A 19979-nucleotide genomic window follows, 5' to 3' on the forward strand; every position below is an offset into this window, starting at 1 on the left:
CCGATAGCTGAGTGGTGAGCGTGACGGATTGCCGTCCTACGAGTCCGGGTTCGATTCTCAGCTGGGTTGGGAATTTTTTCCGCTCAGGGACTGGGTATTGTCTTCATCATCATTTCATCCCCATCCGGCGCGCACGTCGCCCAATGTGGCGTCGAATGTAATAAGACCTGCACCAAGGCGGCCGGACCTGCCCCGTAAGAGGCCTCCCGGCCAATGACGCCAAACGCTCATTTCCATTTCAGTCCACTGAGCACGTGTGGGTTGCGTTGGGAGACTTACTGCCTGCCGCACGTCCACATGCTCCAATTCACATGCACCAACGACCATCCAGCAGCTGTTAACGGCGCTGGTGGATGAATGGAACGCCCTACCACAAGAGTTCCTTACCAACCTGCATGCGAGCACGTTGCAGAGCGTGCATTGTCGCCGTGATAATCACACATCCTATAAAAGACCATTTGCTCTTCGCTTTCTCGAATGAATTTAAGTGGATGACATGTGACTGGGCAATATTCTGTGGAGTGACGAGGCACATTTTACAGTACAGGGTGCAGTGAATACAGAGAAGTACCGAATTTGGGGTGCCGTTAAACTGCGTGTTGTGCACAGAGCCAACGCACTCGCCGAAAGTGACTGTAAGGTGTGGATTCACACAGTCATACAAACAGTCTACAGGGCCGTATTTGCACCTGGTGGCAAAAATTGGAACTATTTTTTTTTCCATCGTAAGTTGGTTTCGGATTAACGCATTTGCATATCTACCAAGTTTCGTTGCCATACCACTCGGTACATCTTCAACGCGGCGAACACAACCCACTAAGATTGCCGCAACACGTATAAGTGCTCAGCAACATTGAAGTTGCCGCAGTGTTTTCCACGTGTCAGGTGCTGCGTGCACAGACCCCCCCCCACCCCCCCCCCTCTCTCTCTCTCTCTCTCTCTCCTGTCCCACCGATCTCGACGACCGAATCCGGTCTACCTGTACCATTACGGTCATTCTATTTCCAGGAGCTGCCTAGATCTGGCCTGTTCTTAATGTCATTTAGCTGCCCTCAGTATCGAGTTAGCCAGCTGTTTCCGTGAGCACTGCAAGATTACTTTCTCTTCGAAGGTCAAAGACCGACTGCGCCTCAGTCCTGACCAGGCACCACAGATTTCTGTTGCTCAATACAGTGAGATTACAGGCGGTAAATTTTGTACTGACCTACGAAAATAACACCTTTCTTAGAAAAAAAACTTTGATTTGTCTGCTACTTTTATTTCAGATCACCACGATTCGACCATGGAATCGTTTCATTTGGTCGCTGAATTACTGTGACAGTATGAACATGTATAAAGCTGTGTGCAGCGTTAATGAACTTGAAGAAGCCGTGGAACTGTTGAGTATATACACATCAGAGGACACTTAAATCGTTTTCACGTGTGATTAGGCACTAAATTTACCACCTGAAAAAGACGCTACGGTCGAAATTGCAACCGTCGGAACTGGAAGCAAAACTAACAGTCAAAGATGAAACTGTTCCTTATTTGAAACGACAGTAAATCCATAAAAATAAACAGAAATCGTATCCTTTACAGAAAGAATTATTTGGGAATCGAAATATATGATTCGTCACATTAATTTCATCTACAGCTGAACGGAAACGAGATAGCATTGTAATTTAATAATTTAAATGAATTTATCGGCTCGCCCGTACCTGTGATGTTATTTTTATATTATTGTGGTATTCAGTGGGGAGACTGGTAATCACATTCTAGCTGTCGCTATTCGGAAAAGGAAGTTTATAACATCAGTTATACGTCATCGCATGAATTAGAACACCTCTGTGAACTGTTTTATAGCTTTCATTAGATGAGGTATGTGTGATATCTGTTGGTGTGTGTGTGTGTGTGTGTGTGTGTGTGTGTGTGTGTGTGTGTGTGAAGACGGAAGTTTCCTCTTCCGAAATGCGTCAGTTTCAATGTGATCAGATTTTAACATTGTATCTGTGGTTAAACCGAAATACTCTCTTAAATTACAAGCAACTACCTTTATAATTTGTATAGAATACATGTGATAGGCATAAACTACCTGACGAAAAACGTGAAGCACCCACAAGGAGAGGAGGAACCGATATGGAACTTCACGGGTTAAGAGGATATGTGATATTTCAGTGATTATAAAATAGAGTAGAAAAAATAAATAAAAAAAGAACTTGGTAGTTATCAGTATCACTCTGCGCCCTTTCTGGGATGGGATCACGCGTTTATGCGGTTCGGAAAGTGTTATTAAGCCATTGTATCCTCTCCTGAGGGGAGCTGGCCCACTTCTGTTGTAACTGGTCCTTCATATCTAGGATACTAACACTGGGACGGAGTTGGCGTCAGAACTAGTCTCATAAATGTTATATCTGCAGTCTTGACGGTTGCGGTAGTACCTCACATCAGGCAGACAAGTCACAGAGTCACGTGCCATGTGTGGATGAGCATTGTCCTGTTGAAAAAGGCACCACAATAGTGTCACATAAGAGGTAGCACACGAGGACGCTGGATGTCCTTGACTTACATTGCGCGTCAGAGTTCCCTCCACTATTACCAGCCTTGATCGGAAGTCATACTCGGTGCCTCAGCACACGATGACGCTAGGAGGAACACCACTGTGTCTCTCCAAAACACTGAAAGAACGGGACCTGTCCCCAGGTCGCCGCCATATTAACCAGCACCAGTACCGGGATTCGTCGCTGAACACAATGCCACGCTGTTTATCAGCAATCTATGCTACACGGTCACGGCAACACCCCAAACGCAGCGGTTTGGGTGGTGCCGCAAAACCTTGCAGGGAGTGCATTACTTGTTCTTGGATGGCAAACACAGATGTGAAGGCGCTGCAATGTGATTTTCCACAATAAGCTCTAATCAGACGTGGTCGACCGGAATCTTGAGGACGAGAGTGCCTACCCTTAACTTCCCATGCAGTCCAACATCGATGCACCACATCCGAATGCCTCATTACAGAATAAACCAGCTTAAACCAAACCCATCCAAGACACAAGTGTGTGCTTTCCATCTGAGAAATAAGGAAACCACTCTCAGGTTAAAGATAGAATGGTCGGGGGTTAAATTGGAACACTGTGACACTCCAAAATTCCTAGGAATAATCCTTGCTGCTGTGCAGTTGACTGCACAGCAGCAAGGAGAGCTCCACCTACCAACCCAAGGGAGCCAATGGGTCTGATGATGGTTTTATAAAAAAAAAAAACCGAAACCGGTTACTCATTAAAACAGACATAACGTGATCAAGACTGAACTTTAATCTAAATATAACAATTCATTGATCACTGTATTCCAAAAATGTTTACCAAAATTGTCCTAGGAATAACACTCGACAGTTATCAAACTTTCCAAGAATATTACATGAGTATCAAGAGTCTCCACCAGGAGCAACCTAGTGAGAAAACTGGCCGCATCACAGTGGGGCAGCCAAGCTGATGCCATCCGAACGTCTGCAATGGCATTATGCTACTCCGCTGCAGATTGTGCCTGTCCTGTTTTGTATATGTCAACACATGCCAGACGGGTGGGTATTGCCATAAACGACACATGCAGAATTATAACAAGCTGCTTAAAGTCAACTCCAGTCCAATGGCTCCACCACGTTGCAGGAATCGCAAAACGTCCTGTTCGAAGAGAAATAGGAGCAAATAGGGAAAGAACGAAATTGGAGCAGGAAAAAACGCATCCCATGAATAACCCTATCACAGCGACTAAGGTCAAGGAAAAGTTTCCTCAGAACATCGGAGAAACTAACATCCACTGATGAAGAAGCCAGGCTGCAGCTATAGAGGGCTGAGACATCCCACCTTGCTGGTTGTAAAATATTTTCAGAATATTTATCCCAGTCAAGTCATAATTGATCAATCTGGAAGTCTGACTAGGTTGATGTCAGGAGTAGACACATCACTGTCTAAACTGGTAAAATGGGGATATACTGAAGAAAACAAAACGCTATGTGACTGCGGGGAAGAACAGACTGTTCAACATATGCTTCACTGTCAACTGTGTGCAGCCACCTACACAGAAGATGACCTTCACCAGGCAACGGAAAATGTACTGGAAGTGGCCCAGTTTTGGTCAAACATTATATATACTATGTTGATCTGTCAATAGTTGTATAAACTGTGTTTTGTGTATGCTTTTGGCACGAGAATAATAATAATAATAATAATAATAATAACCCGAATGCTCCAAAAAGGTGGATACTGCACGATTCTATCGGCCAGCCAAATGGAGACCAGCAACAAAGCCCCTTTCAGACTCTTCCAGGTGCTGATAGCTCTATCACACGATTAGGCGACATCTCCGCGTCCTTCGCAGTGATAACATCTGACGCTGTCCACGCTTCTTGTATACCGTACCCAGAATGGTAACAACACTAAACACGAATAACATTTATGCACCCTCTGCATGTCCATCTTTTTAGAGACGGTTCCGGGGCTCGGCTGTTCGATATAGGATGTCAAATTAAACGCCTTTCAGTCGTCTAGTTTTCAAACTTATTTTATTTGGCTACCAGTTTCAGTGTTTTACCACGCCATCTTCAGCCCTCTGACCGACGTGTAGTAAGATTCTACCTCGGTTGTGTTCAAAATAGGGGCCAGCAATACTGGTATTAATAGATTTTTGCTATAGCGATCACTTCAACCATCATCTGTAGATGAAGGGCAAAAGAATGGACCCGAAAAATTACAGACAGAAACTTCCCCTTTGTATGTAAAAAATGACAGTGCTGGTAAAACTCTTACGTTATTTGATTTTCAAACAGCTGAGCAAAACTAAATGTACTGAGACTGTTTTATCTTTACTTACTTTGATCATCACTAAACTGATACACAATGTTTTATCGCGACGCAATCTGACTTTCAACAATCCCTACAAAAGAAAAGCCCTGAGTAACAAGAACTTATACCTTTCATGAATCACTTACCTCACAAAAATCTTCATTACTGGAACTACTGCGATACAGCGAGCGCCAACACTCCCAGCTAAATAAAAGATTCTAACTACTGATGGCATTAATTACTGATAGTCATAGTTAGCAAATGAAAGATTTTGATAGAGAACAAACAATGTACACTCCTGGAAATTGAAATAAGAACACCGTGAATTCATTGTCCCAGGAAGGGGAAACTTTATTGACACATTCCTGGGGTCAGATACATCACATGATCACACTGACAGAACCACAGGCACATAGACACAGGCAACAGAGCATGCACAATGTCGGCACTAGTACAGTGTATATCCACCTATCGCAGCAATGCAGGCTGCTATTCTCCCATGGAGACGATCGTAGAGATGCTGGATGTAGTCCTGTGGAACGGCTTGCCATGCCATTTCCACCTGGCGCCTCAGTTGGACCAGCGTTCGTGCTGGACGTGCAGACCGCGTGAGACGACGCTTCATCCAGTCCCAAACATGCTCAATGGGGAACAGATCCGGAGATCTTGCTGGCCAGGGTAGTTGGCTTACACCTTCTAGAGCACGTTGGGTGGCACGGGATACATGCGGACGTGCATTGTCCTGTTGGAACAGCAAGTTCCCTTGCCGGTCTAGGAATGGTAGAACGATGGGTTCGATGACGGTTTGGATGTACCGTGCACTATTCAGTGTCCCCTCGACGATCACCAGTGGTGTACGGCCAGTGTAGGAGATCGCTCCCCACACCATGATGCCGGGTGTTGGCCCTGTGTGCCTCGGTCGTATGCAGTCCTGATTGTGGCGCTCACCTGCACGGCGCCAAACACGCATACGACCATCATTGGCACCAAGGCAGAAGCGACTCTCATCGGTGAAGACGACACGTCTCCATTCGTCCCTCCATTCACGCCTGTCGCGACACCACTGGAGGCGGGCTGCACGATGTTGGGGCATGAGCAGAAGACGGCCTAACGGTGTGCGGGACCGTAGCCCAGCTTCATGGAGACGGTTGCGAATGGTCCTCGTCGATACCCCAGAAGCAACAGTGTCCCTAATTTGCTGGGAAGTGGCGGTGCGGTCCCCTACGGCACTGCGTAGGATCCTACGGTCTTGGCGTGCATCCGTGCGTCGCTGCGGTCCGGTCCCAGGTCGACGGGCACGTGCACCTTCCGCCGACCACTGGCGACAACATCGATGTACTGTGGAGACCTCACGCCCCACGTGTTGAGCAATTCGGCAGTACGTCCACCCGGTCTCCCGCATGCCCACTATACGCCCTCGCTCAAAGTCCGTCAACTGCACATACGGTTCACGTCCACGCTGTCGCGGTATGCTACCAGTGTTAAAGACTGCGATGGAGCTCCGTATGCCACGGCAAACTGGCTGACACTGACGGCGGCGGTGCACAAATGCTGCGCAGCTAGCGCCATTCGACGGCCAACACCGCGGTTCCAGTGTGTGTCCGCTGTGCCGTGCGTGTGATCATTGCTTGTACAGCCCTCTCGCAGTGTCCGGAGCAAGTATGGTGGGTCTGACACACCGGTGTCAATGTGTTCTTTTTTCCATTTCCAGGAGTGTATTTACCTTAATAGTGTTCAAAACTCATAATATATATAATATTTTTGACATCCAATTAAACAAATTTCCTTTTTCTGACGGACACACATCCAGATCGTCCGCTCTTAGTAACCTCTCGAAACTCTGGCATCTCTCTCCCCACATCCACCACTGCTGGCGGCTCACCTCCAACTGCCCAACGCTACGCGCTGTTCACATCCAACTGCCCAACACTATATTAGCGAATATTCCAACAATGAGTCCAACCAGCTACAGACTGCACACAGCGGAGTCAGCGATTTTCATAAAGAGCACTACGTGGCGTTACCAACATAAAAATCTAAATAGCCTACTTACAAGACCATTATCCTTACCATCGATTTGTTGCAGAATTCTTGAACATATTCTCAGTTGAAATATAATAAAGTCCCTTGAGACGGAAAAGCCTCTCACCACAAATCAGTACGGCTTTAGAAAGTATCTTTCGTACGAAACTCAGCTTGCACTTTTATCGCATGATATTCTGCAAACCATGGAAGAAGGGCAACAGGCAGATTCTATACTCCTAAATGCCCGTAAAACGCTTGACAAGGTGCATCACTCCAGGCTGTAACAAATGTACTTGCATACGGAATAGGTTTCCAGATGTGTCAGAGGCTCGAAGACTTAGTAAAACGTCCTCGACGGCGAGTGTTCACCAGAGACAAAGGAGTGCCCCAGGAAAGTGTGATACTAGTATGTAACGGGTGGTTATAATTAAACTTTCGCTATTTAACACGTTATATCACGGAAAGTAATTAGCGTACGTGTACCAAAATTGGTAGCATAAATGTCCAGAGTATGGGGTGCATGATTTCCTTGCGTCACAGCGCCACCGTCCAGTTCAAATTATGGCCACAAGGTGATTCATAGTCTCAATGGCCAGTTGCAGCGCACTTGTCGACGTATCACCATGAGCTTGGACAAAAGGAGCAGGACATTATTGATGAAGCTCTATTATCAAAACAACAGTAATGCTGCAGCTGCACTTCGAGAATATCGCCAGCTGAATGGACTACGGAAGGGTCCTCTTTCTCCACCTGCTGTGCGGACCACGATGAAGTTCGAATCAGCTGGAGAACTGGGCGTCGCTCCGGGAAGACTTCGACGGCCGGTTGCACCACAGGTTGTTGGTGAAATCGCTGTTGCTGTGGCAGACAACGCTGCGCGCAATTTCCGATCGTCAGATAGTGAGCGTTCTGTGTCACGATAGTTGAAGATCCCGTGGTCCGCTGCTTCGAACCGTTCTCAAATGGTATCAGTAAAAGATCCACACCGTACAACGACTTGCACACAGGACGCACAGCGACGTTTTGACTTCGCTCTCTACTTTCTCGGAAGAACTGAAGTTGACTAAGGTTGGCCCTGGACCATCTCATGGACAGACAAAGCTCATTTTTCTCTGACAGGTGAGGTGAACACATAGCATTGCTGAGTGTGGGTATCTTCACCTGCAGTCACTGTGCATGCAGTTCATATGTATGGTGAACGTGTCACTGCATGGTGCGGCTTCGTGGGTACGTACATTATTGGCCCATTCTTTTTTGAACAGGTTGGCGCTCAAGGACCAAAGACGTGCAGTGTGATTGGCCAGCGTTACTGCGATATGCTTCGCCAGCATGTCACACCCGCCCTACTGGAGAGAGACGCTTTGAACTCAACAGGTTTCATGCAAGATAGGGTCCCACCACACATCGCTCGTGAAATTCACCTGCTTCTCAAAAACACACTTGGAAACGATCGAACTATCATCCGATCGTTTCCAAATGCTAGGCCGGCACGATCATCTGAACGCACTCCCTGTGATTTCTGTTTGTGGAGCTACCTGAAGAACAGGGCTCACCAGGGGAAATTCACACTTGTTGTGCTGATCTGAAGCGCAGCATATCAAGAGATGTAGCCAGCATACCTAGGAACAGGCTTAGTTCTGCTGTCCAGAATGCAATCCTGCACTTTCAGACTCCTCTGGACACGGATGGGCGCCGTATTGAGCCACTTTTGTAGTAGTAATGTCACCGGTACATAATGGTATGATTCACCGTAGCAGCCCATTAAAAGTGTTTCAGTTGAGTTGATTTGCATTATTTCTCTTCCCCATGTCCTTGACATTAATGCTATTAAGTCTGGTACTCGTACGGTGATTAGTTTCCGTGTTATAACTTGTTAAATATGGAAAGTTCGATTATAACCACCCCGTAATACTGGGTGATCAGAAAGTCAGTATAAATTTAAAAACTGAATAAATCACGGAATAATGTAGATAGAGAGGTACAAATTGACACACATGCTTGGAATGACATGGTGTTTTATTAGAACCAAAAAATACAAACGTTCAAAAAATGTCCGACAGATGGCGCTTCATCTGATCAGAATAGCAATAATTAGCATAACGAAGTAAGACAAAGCAAAGATGACGTTCTTTACAGGAAATGCTTAATACGTCCACCATCATGCGTCAACAATAGCTGTAGTCGAGGAATAATGTTGCGAACAGCACTGTAAAGCATGTCCGGAGTTATGGTGAGGCATTGTCGTCGGATGTTGTCTTTCAGCATCCCTAGAGATATCGGTCGATCACGATACACTTACGACTTCAGGTAACCCCAAAGCTAATAATCGCACGGACTGAGGTCTGGGGACCTGGGAGGCCAAGCATGACGAAAGTGGCGGCTGAGCACACGATCATCACCAAACGACGCGCGCAAGAGATCTTTCACGCGTCTGGCAATATGAGGTGGAGAGCCATCCTGCATAAACATCGTACGTTCCAGCAGGTGTTTATCAGCCAGGCTGGGGATGATGCGATTCTGTAACATATCGGCGTACCTCTCACCCGTCACGGTAGCAGATACGCCATCTGTCGGACATTTTGTGAACTTTGCTTTTTTTTGGTTCTAATAAAAACCCATGGAATTCCAAGCATGTGTGTCAATTTTTACCTCTCTATCTACATTATTCCGTGGTTTATTAAGTTTTCAAATTTATACTGACTTTTTGATCACCCTGTATATAAATGATCTTGTGAACAGGGTGAACAGCAACTGCGGCTTTTTGCTGATGATGCAGTGTTGTCTGCGAAGGTGCCATAGTTGAGTGACTGTAGGAGGATGTAAGATGACGTAGGCAAACTTTCTGGTTGAAGAGATGAATAGCAGCTTGCTCTAAATGTAGAAAAAAGGTAAACGCACTTGAATAGGGAGACCAAACTAGTAATGTATGAGTATGGCTTTAATAGTGTACTGCTTGACACAGTCATGACATTTAAATATCTACTCGTAAGTTTGCAAAGAGATACGAAATGCAACGATCACGTACGGGCGGCAGTAGGGAAGGTGATTGGTCGACTTGGGTTTACTGGGAGAATTTTTAATAAAGTGTGGTTGTTATGTGACTTGTTCAGGAGTACTGCTCGAGTGTTTAGAATCCGCACCACGTCAGACTAAAGATAGAGGCGGCCTTTTAGATTTGTTAACGGTACACTCGATCAACATGCGAGTATTACAGATACGCTTCGTGAACTCAAATGGGAATCCTTGGAGGGAAGACGACCTTCTTTTCGCAGAACATTGTTGAGACAATTTAGAGAACAGGCATTTGAAGCTGACTGGAGAACTATTCTGCTGGGGCAGACTTATATCCAGCATAAGGACCCCCACGATAGAGGTACTCAAGGTACCCTCCGCCACACACCGTCAGATGGCTTCCGGAGTATGGGTGTAGATGTAGATAAGTTAGGACTCGTAGAGGGGCGTATAGACAGTCCTTTTTCCCTCTCTTTATATGGGAGTGGAAAGGGAACAAGTAATTGTGCCAGTACTCCATATATAATGTTGTCTAGTGGTCGTGAAGAAGGTCTTTGCTTTACTAGCACTGGTGAGGTGGGACGCCACGGTTTCAATGGTAATGGACATCAGTGGTAGCTGTTTCTGTAGCGTGCATAGCCTGAAGTGAGGCATGGATGTACAAAATGTTGTGCTGTGGTCGTCATGGCGAAGTAGTCTATAGGGACGTCCGCTGGATATCTTTGCTATACTGGGTGAGGATGGACGCCATTGTCTTCACAGCAATGTATATCGTTGGTAGATGAATGAAGATGTAGGGAACACTGCAATGTCTGTGGGGACGACTGTGTTCTTGATAAGCACCGTGTGAATGATGTAATTCGTCAGCATCCACACTTCTAATATAAGTGAGGTGCACCCGCTTCAATGTAGGTTTCGTGTTGAAAGTCGCCACTGATATACGATCCTCAAGTCTGTGGATGCCACGAAGCTTGCCCTATGGCTATGCGTAACCGACTTTCGTTGTAGCATCTTAAGTTATTCCAGATGCCAGCCATCAGCATGATCTTCAAAAAAATTACTGACATTCATTGTTCCCAAACGCCATTCAATGGACCAAGGAAGGAGGGAAAATGTGGTAGTACTGCCGTTACGGCCCTTCTTGCACGCACCGTAAGGTGGCTAGTTATGTGTAGATATAGTTGTGGATGTAAACGGGATGTATCACAAGGTTTGTTACAAGGCGTGATGATTGGTGGATAGGTGCCATGTGAGAATTTTGTGCTGACAAACTTATGTTCGAAAACGCTTTGTTTGAGTGCTCGCATCTCTGACATATGGAGGACGACACGGGCAGTTTGGGCCACACAAGCTAGTCAAGGAGGACAGGAGACAATGAAGGTTAGACTGGGGCACATTAACGCACGGGGCACGTTCACACAGAGCTTTTTTCTCGGGTCTTTCTTGCTAGAGCGCTGCCGACAGTGGAAAATTAGTACTGTCAGCTACTGATCGCTCTCGCAACCTTCATGGACCAGCTGAATAAATGTCTTAGTCCGAAGAAGATATTTGGTTTTTTTTTTCTTTGTGCAAGGTGAATAAATTTTCCTACTCAAATAACGAAGCTCCTAGTGAGTATACTTGTTAGAACTGACAACAGATAAATTGGTTTGCAGGCAACTATTGTACTTTACATGGTACATTTGTAAAATATGAAAGCCTGAAAGTTAATACTGTAGTTTCGGAACTAATTTGAACATAGCGATGGGTCACGTTTACAAATTCTGTTGTAGAAGTGTTACGTACTGTTTAGCCTTGAAATCTTGACACCTTAGTCGAGTAAACTTTAAGACTACACCAGCTGGAAACGCAATCTTAAAAATGAAGACACAGGAGAATGAGATGTAGAAATGCTAACTAGCTAACTGAACCTAATGAACCTCAAGAAGAAACGATTAATTCTATGAACTGCTAAGGGCAAGAAATTGCTAAAAGCAAGAAAAAGGAAAAATGTGGATAGGCGCCCTTCTGACGTCATCATTAGTGTTCTACCCAAAGACAGGTTTTCATTAGGGAACACTCCTTGCTATCCTTTCTGCTGCAATCCTCTTCAGGTCCGCGTAATTTCCGGTTCCCTTTATGTCTCCTTCTTCCTCTCAATCTCCTCTCACGAATTAGTCATTCCAAAGAGTCTGTTAGCAAGCACTCCGGTCTCAGCGAATGTCCCATCCAGTTCTTCTTCCTTTTTCTTACAGCCGGCAGCAGTCTAATGAAGAAAATGAAAACTGCCTTTGTATTTACTAGTTGAAACAATACAATCAATCAACGAGAAAGGAAGAATGAGTCTAGTGCCGCAGATGTAAAATGTGGGCTCACAACGATTGTTCCACAGCAACAATATAAGCTTTTGTGTGTCCAAGCTGTAACTCAGCAGCGAAGGTGATTTGGCTTTTAATTAACATTCAAAATCTGTGTAGTCAATATTACGCTGACAGAAGGTAGTTCACCAAGAAATTTGTTTACTGCCAGTATGTTCAAATGTGTGTGAAATCTTATGGGACTTAACTGCTAAGGTCATCAGTGCCTAAGCTTACACACTACTTAACCTAAATTATCCTAAGGACAAACACACGCACCCATGCCCGAGGGAGGACTCGAACCTCCGCCGGGACCAGCCTACTGCCAGTATAAGTTTGATGTTTTACCCTGTTAATGTTAATTGGTATCAGTGAGGTTTTAATTTTGTTTATTTTTAATAAAACATATTTTGAAAATTTTAGTAGTGTTTTTTGCTTTGTGATTATTGTGTTCAGTGATGGGAGTAAACTTGCCCCCATAGGCGTGTACGTCTGCCCCATTGCCGGGGCACGTTTACGCACTCGAATTGAGCCTATATAAAATTATTTTGTGCTCTTAAATGTAATTTTGTGTTAGGACAGTTTATGCCAAGTTAAACTTTAATAACTATGTTACAAAACTAAACTATTTTAACCCTAGATTACTAAACCCATGTAAAATTACAGTTCCATCTGGTACCAATTCCCGGGTCCCGCCGTTCTGGTACTGTCAGTATACAGCGTAAAACAATAATACATTTTGTACTCATTTTGTTTGTGACATACCATTGGAGACCTCGTAATTGTAATTAACTAATGCGTATCTATAAATTATGACTTCCTTTGAATAGCATATGGAGTTGTAAAATTTCCTGTGACTTAGTAACAATGCAACATCCCCCCCCCCCTCCCGCTTTAGTGGTCTAAGCTTAAACAAGAAAAATCTGACGGAAAAAATAAAAAAATTCGAAAATAAATCCGCGCAAATGTGCCTCGGACTGACCTGATGTCAGTAAACATCGGTTTAATTCAGCTACATAAAGTTCTTTTTCGTCTGATGATGTCTTGCAGAACCCTTGGATTGCAACGGATGACTCCAGTTGCTTCTTGTGTACGCGCCACAAGATCTTGTGGTGATGCCACGAGTATTTCGTACACAGGGTTTTCATGTGGCACCAGAAATGAAACTCCTGTGGGGTCGGGGTTGGCGCGTGATCCCCTCCCCCTCCCCGAATAGCCCTGAGGAGGTGCGCTGGCCACGCATCGAATACATCCTCGGGATTAACAACGTGGGCCGATGTGGCAGCCAGCCCGGATGTGGTTTTTATGCGGTTCTCCACATCTCAATAGGTGAATACTGGGTTGGTACCAAAGTTCCACTTCAGTTACACAATTCGCAAACATTTAGAAAACGTTCGCACACTTTCACATGGACAACATTATACGCAGACAGTTGAAATGCTCATATCAGTCCCGTGAGGTGGAGGGAGTGAAGGGGGGGGGGGCGTTATTGGGACAACGGGGTGGTGGTAGGGAGGGCATCCGGCCACCCCATAAACTAACCGTGCCGAATCCGTTAATAACCACAACGACGCTGTGGCAATACTGGACAAAGAGACGATAAAAAGAAGTCAACTCTGGTGAACAAGAGGGGCGGGCTACTTGGACTCGACGTCCAATTCATCAGTTGCCAAAAGTGCCACTGGAATGTCAATGAATCACGTCGTCGAAGTAAGCTGGAGCGCCATTCTGCAGGACAATTTCCAATGTCTCCTTTATCCTTGCCTGGCTTTCACGGTCCAGACTGCCTACGTCCTCCTACACATTTCAGAGACGCTAGCACGCAAGCGAAGCGTTTTCGAACATACTTTTGTTAGCAAAATACGCTCACACAGTATCCATCTACCAATCACTACAAATCGTACCACACCTTTTGATACACCCTATTTAGCCAGCCAAATAGGGATAAGAAGTGAGCTCCGTATACTCGCTTTAAGCTCGCCAGCGAGTCATTGAATTGTATCCGAACTCGCAGACTCCCTGAGCCTGTAGATTCGACTGGTGAATCTCCGCCGCTACTCACTTGTCTCCTGAGTGTATTGTCGGGCACAAGTGGGCTCGACTCGCTCAGAAAACTACACGAATTCACTAAAATAACCGCGGCCTTGCGGCATTCTCGCTACGTACACAACCGTTGTGAAAGAAATTTTTGTCATTATACTGTAAATTACTTTTCATTTATTTCACACAGTTATGATAATGACAAGATATCCGACTTGCCTAAATGACCCAAAAACCATTTGGCAAGACTGTTATTATACAGGGCGTATCAAAAAGGAAATCATAATTATTACATCATTTGAGATATATGCGTGAACCACGTACTGGTGGAAACAGCAAACTCACGAGTTTTACACGGTTCCCGCTAGGTAGCAGCAGTGTGCGCCCACTTCAGTTCTAGTAAAACTGGTGTCGAGACACCAGAAAGCGTTTTGTGTTCTGCGTTTTGCGCAGTGCGGGTCAGTAATAACTGTTCAGCGTGACTTTCGTACTTGGTATGTTGTGGATCCTCCTACAGCACAGAACATTAGACGGTGGCATGAACAAGGTGAATCGTCATAATGTGAGAATATGGGGTACGGAACAACCACATGAAGATGTACAACATGAGAGCAACTCGCAAAAATTTAATGTGTTTTGTGCAGTTTCAAGGGAAAAGGTGTATGTTCCATTTTTATTTGCCGACACAACTTTCTTTTCCCACAACTGGAGATTGATTCGAACGACTTCATTTTCCAACAGGATGGGGCACCGCCATACTGGCACTTGGAAGTTCGGGAACTTTTAAATTAAAGGATTACTGAACGATGGATCGGTCGCACTGGACCAAATGATTCAGCCTTACATTACTGGCCTCCAAGGTCACTGGACGTGACTGTATGTGATTATTTCTTGTGGGGGTTTATAAAAGACTCTGTTTATGTACCTCTGTTACCAACAACAATGAATGAACTGATAACATCGCATAACAACAGCTGTGGAAGCTGTAACTCAAGACATGCCCGCTGCAGTCTAGGAACAATTTGAATACAGCGTTGACATAAGTCGTGCATGTCAAGGGGGATGGGGGCATATTTAACACCTATGACAAGGTAAGAAAAAAACTTTTTGAGTTTCCCGTTCATCAAAAAAATTATTTTATGTGTTTATTAGTTTCAGAAATATAGACGTGCCAAATCGTATGATTCTTTTTGATACACCTTGTACATAAAAAAATGACGGGTTAGAGTGAACACACACACACACACACACACACACACACACACACACACACACACACAGGGTGGTCCATTGATCGTGACCGGGCCAAATATCTCACGAAATAAGCGTCAAACGAAAAAAACTACAAAGAACGAAACTTGTCTAGCTTGAAGGGGGAAACCAGATGGCGCTATTGTTGGCCCGCTAGATGGCGCTGCCATAGGTCAAACGGATGTCAACTGCGTTTTTTTTAAATAGGAACCCCCATTTTTTATTACATGTTCGCGTAGTACGTAAAGAAATATGAATGTTTGAGTTGGACAACTTTTTTCGCTTTGAGATAGATGGCGCTGTGATAGACACAAACATATGGCTCACAATTTTAGAAGAACAGTTGGTAACAGGTAGTTTTTTTAAGTTAAAATACAGAACTTAAGTACGTTTGAATATTTTATTTCGGTTGTTCCAATGTGATACATGTACCTTTGTGAACTTATTATTTCTGAGAGCGCATACTGTTACAGCGTGATTACCTGTAAATACCACATTAATGCAATAAATGCTCAAAATGATGTCCGTCAACCTCACTGCATTTGGCGAGTAGTTCGCCTTCCGTAATGTTCGCACTTGCATTGACAATGCGCTGACGCATGTTGTCAGGCGTTGTCGGTGGATCACGATAGCAAATACCCTTCAACTTTCCCCACAGAAAGAAATCCGGGGACGTCAAATCCGGTGAACTTGCGAGCCATGGTATGGTGCTTCGACGACCAATCCACCTGTCATGAAATATGCTATTCAATACCGCTTAAACCGCACGCGAGCTATGTGCCGGACATCCATCATATTGGAAGTACATCGCCATTTTGTCATGCAGTGAAACATCTTGTAGTAACATCGGTAGAACGTTACGTAGGAAATCGGCATACGTTGCACCATTTAGATTGCCATCGATAAAATGGGGGCCAATTATCCTTCCTCCCATAATGCCGCACCATACATTAACCCGCCAAGGTCGCTGATGTTCCACTTGTCGCAGCCATCCTGGATTTTCCGTTGCCCAACAGTGCATGTTATACCGGTTTTGCCGGCCGCGTTGGTCTCGCGGTTCTAGGCGCTCAGTCCGGAGCCGCGCGACCGCTACGGTCGCAGGTTCGAATCCTGCCTCGGGCATGGATGTGTGTCATGTCCTTAGGTTGGTAAGGTTTAAGTAGTTCTAAGTTCTAGGGGACTGATGACCAAAGATGTTACGTCCCATAGTGCTCAGACCATTTGAACCATTTATACCGGTTTACGTTACCGCTGTTGGTGAATGACGCTTCGTTGCTAAATAGAACGCGTGCAAACAATCTGTTATCGTCCCGTAATTTGTCTTGTGCCCAGTGGCAGAACTGTACACGGACGTTCAAAGTCGTAGCCTTGCAATTCCTGGTGCATAGAAATATGGTACGGGTGCAATCGATGTTGATGTAGCATTCTGAACACCGACGATTTTTAGATTCCCGATTATCGCTCAATTTGTCTGCTACTGATGTGCGAATTATCCGCGACAGCAGCTAAAACATCTGCTTGGGCATCATCATTTGTTGCAGGTTGTGGCTGACGTTTCACATGTGGCTGAACACTTCCTGTTTCCTTAAATAACGTAACTATCCGACGAACGGTCCGGACACTTGGATGATGTCGTCCAAGATACCGAGCAGCATACATAGCACACGTAGCACATGCCCATGGGGCCTTTTGATGACAATAGCCATACATCAACACGATATCGACCTTTTCCGCATTTGGTAAACGGTCCATTTTACACAGGTAGTGTATCACGAAGCAAATACCGTCCGCACTGGCGGAATGTTACGTGGTACCACGTACTTACACGTTTGTGACTACTATAGCGCCATCTATCACAAAGCGAAAAAAGTGGTCCAACTAAAACATTCATATTTCTTTACGTACTGCACGAATATGTAATAATAAATGAGGATTTCTATTTAAAAAAACGCAGTTGATATCCGTTTGACCTATGGCAGCGCCCTCTAGCGGGCCAGCCATAGCGCCATCTGGTTTCCCCCTTCAAGCTAGGCGAGTTTCGTTCTTTGTAGTTTTTTCGTTTGATGCTTATTTCGTGAGATATTTGGCCTGGTCACTATCAATGGACCACCTTGTATATGTATAAGTGTGTGTGTGTGTGTGTGTGTGTGTGTGTGTGTGTGTGTGTGTGTGTGTGTGTGTGAATGTGTGTTTGTATATACACGTTTATATGTATAAAACTTTTTCGAAGACTGCTGTAAATTTATTTTAATATTAATATTCAGGAAATGTCTAACAGCTATTACGTTGACATATAAACACTTTCGAAGCGTTACCGAGTTTGTAACGACAGTATCAGAAAACATGAAACGAGGATGAACTGCAATTTCTAAATGGTGATTAATTATTAACGTAAGTTTATGACAGTTTTCGAAAAAATGACAGAAATGAATGATACGCCCCATAACTCACTGCTAGCCTATAAACGCAAGTTGCCATCATCAAAGAATGTAGATAAAGCGCATGTTTTGATCTCACGGATATAACCGCGATGTCTTCTTTCGACGCAGGACGTTAGGTTGGTGCAGAACTTCGTAGCGTTTTATCATAAGTTTAATAAACACAACAGATACAGATAACAGAGACTTTATTCATCAGTCATATATTCTCCATCACTATTTACAACAATCTGCCAACACTGGGATTAACTTTTGTATTCCGCGACTGTAGATTTGTGGCGAAGAACTCGTCGATACATGTTCGGAGCATATTTTCATCCGGAAAGGAAGTTCTTCGATGGCTGTTCGATTGACAGCAGTAAAGGTGAAAATCTGAGGGCTCAAGATGAGGTGAATAAGATGGGTGCGGTATGACTTCCCAGCCGAACTCTTGTCCAGTATTTTTTTTTTTAGTCCAGCAGAATGCGGGCGGGCGTTATCATGGAGTAGCCTCACTTCAAGCAGTCTTCCTGGTCGTTGTTCTTGGACTGCATCTGCAAGACGTCTCACTTGTTGACAATACATACCTTGGGGAAGCCATTCATAGTACACCACTCCGTCGCTGTTCCACCAGGTGCTAACATTATCTTTTGTGGATGTGCACAGGTCTTTCTACGGGAGTTTCTTTATTTGGACTGAAGCATATCTTTCTTTTCCTTGCGTTAGCATAAATACACCACCTCTCGTCACCAGTAACGACTCGGTGTTGTTCACGAGCCAAATGATGAGGGCAAGCAGAAACGCACATATGGCCACCTGCTGATTTTTGTGATTTTGGCTTAAAGCGCATAGTATCCATTCGTCCGATTTTTGAACATTCCTCATTGCTTGCAAATGTCACACGATGGTGGAGTGATCACAGTTCATCGCTTTACCAGTTCTCGAGTACACTGACATGGATCATTATAGAGTAATGCGTTTAAACGATCTTCATCAAACCCCGAAGGTCTTCCTGAACATGGAGAGTCACTAATGTGAAAACTATCCTCCTTAAAACGAAAAAAAAAAGTCATTTTCTTGCCGTGCTCTGTCCAACGGCCTTATCCCCACACACGGCGCAAATGTTTCCGGCTCTCTCTGGTGCTGTCACCCTCTGCTGAAATCAAACAGAATACGTCGGAAATGTTCCGATTTCTCCATTTGGCACTCCATTTTCTAGCGTGCACAGCTCCACTCACTATCTCCAAATGACAAACTGACAATATGTAAACTCAGATAGCAACAGTGAACTACAAATAAAGAATGACAATCGATAAATAAACCGATAGCAATCGGAACACTAACATGCAAAATGAAAACGCTACGAACTTACGCACCAGCCGAATATACTTTCTCATTGTGGAGGTGAAATAAAGGATAACACAACCATTTCGTTTGTACTGCAAGAAATTTGTACGTTTTTCGCCATAAGCATTACCTATAGCATGAAACATATTCTGGACATCACTCCTCGTTTAATGGAACGCATTTGCATTACTACTTTACATCAATTAATTTTCGTCTTACACCTTCTCACAAAACATAGCTTTATTACAGACCATCTGATCCCGACAGTCGGTCTTTTCGCCTCATCAGTGCTAGTTTACAGCAGCAAGGTCGAGTTCTTCCCTTCTGTACTAATAGTAAGTCACGACGAGCCCTACACTTCTTCATGCTTCAGTGAGGGAGAATGAGTCGACAAGTATTCAGCAACTGCAGCGCCACAGTTCTCGGATTCGTCATCTTCGCGGAATTATAGCGGGAACGGCGGGAGCCCGTTAACACTGATGCTACAGCGGCGCCTTGATATGTGAAGTATGCAGCCCGCAACATTTGACACGTACTCGCTCTGTTTCCGATCTCTAACAGCCAACCTTACAAGGAACGGATTAAGAAAATTTTTTTGTCGATCTCCCGTGATAAAAAACGTTAATCTTGCCACCTACACTTCTCACAAATACCACCCCAAACTTCCTCATTCCCCTCCGTTTCTGAGATATACAGGCCATTAAACTTTCAGCACGTGGATCGTGCTTTCGAAA

This window comes from Schistocerca serialis, chromosome 2, assembly GCF_023864345.2.
Source record: "Schistocerca serialis cubense isolate TAMUIC-IGC-003099 chromosome 2, iqSchSeri2.2, whole genome shotgun sequence".
Classification (NCBI taxonomy): domain Eukaryota; kingdom Metazoa; phylum Arthropoda; class Insecta; order Orthoptera; family Acrididae; genus Schistocerca; species Schistocerca serialis.